At 32.8% G+C, this 1,382-nt stretch overlaps 1 pseudogene; it reads left to right on the top strand.

Moving 5' to 3' along the window:
* The first annotated feature begins 229 nt into the window (after positions 1–229).
* Positions 230–398, top strand: LOC111720485 (annotated as a pseudogene).
* Positions 399–1,382: the final 984 nt, after the last annotated feature.

Raw genomic sequence — 1,382 nt, 5'->3', positions numbered from 1 at the left:
GGCATGCTTTATGTCAGCTCTCCTCTTCAGAGACCTAATCTCCCTCCCAGAGAAGGCTAACAACATCTTTATTTTGACAAATGACTCAGGACTGTAGGTGAAGAAAGAATTTGGTCCCTGGTCAGGGATTTATTTGAAACCTTTGAAAGTATGTTTATTTAAGCAGGGAACCCTAGCCTTTCCTTCAGTCACAACACAAAAAGTTTCTTCTATCCTATCAATCTATTTTATTGCTTCTCGGCCTTTTGGCTAAGATCAAGTGTAGTATCTGTTCTTATCAGTTTAATATCAATCTATTTTAGCATTTAAATGAATGGTGAGCAAACAGCTAATTCTGTTTGTGATCCGTGCTGGGGATCCCCAGTAATTACCTCAGATGCAAGGTGGGTAACATTCCCAAGTGGGATCCTAACCTGATTAAAAAATAATAGGGAAATATTTATTAAAATATAATAGAATATAGATAATGTTGATATGTGGTTTTCTAAGTCAATATGCAGCCTAGAGGGATCTTTATGTACTGTTTAGTGGGCCCATTTATATTTGAATTTGAACCCATGTCTTTTTTAAAAAATTTAATTTATTTCATTCTGAACTTAATAAAAAAGCATTTCTATAACATAGTAGATTAGAAAAAAAGTGGTTGTATATAAAATTGCAAAATTATTATGTACAACTTGTTATTCCTTTAAATTTATGAGTTATCATGTAATTTTCTTTCCCCCTTTTTCTTCCCTCTCTCACACTAGAGATGACTACAATTGTACACAAATACTTGTGTGAAAACATATGTATATGTGTGTGTATAAAATCATTCTCTATATATATATATTTATTAATTCTTTATAAAGGCTGCAGGCATATGTGAAGAGATCTTTTGTGTGAAGTGCTAGTTCAAAAGGAAGAACTAAAGAGAGGAGATGGAAAATATCCTTTTCTACATAGTACAAGTCTATTGTTGATCTGCCTTTGAAATGGGAAAAGCATCTACATTATTCAATTATGAACTACAAGAATTTTAAGGGCTGTAAGTCTTGAAATGAAACTAACCTTACAAATCAGGAATTCTCCCTAGGAAAATGTGAAGTATTGGGAACATCTGTTTTTTTTTTTCCTATAATGATACAAAGGGTATTCTTGACACTAACCTTACAAACAATATTTTATCACTATTGCTATTTGGGGTTTTTTTCCTAAAAAGCAATTCTCACAAGCAATATTCTATCAATATACTCTGGTTGTTTTGTTTTATTTTGTTTCCCTAAAGATGGCTTATTCTAAGAGCTTGGATTGCTCTGCCAGAAATATAAAGGTGTGTCTGACAGAAGGTCACAGAGTAGATCACAGTGATGTCATGGGAAGTTGGCTAGCTTTGTTTTCTA

Source organism: Sarcophilus harrisii, chromosome 4, assembly GCF_902635505.1.
Source record: "Sarcophilus harrisii chromosome 4, mSarHar1.11, whole genome shotgun sequence".
Lineage (NCBI taxonomy): Eukaryota > Metazoa > Chordata > Mammalia > Dasyuromorphia > Dasyuridae > Sarcophilus > Sarcophilus harrisii.
This window is presented reverse-complemented; position numbering and strand designations above follow the sequence as displayed.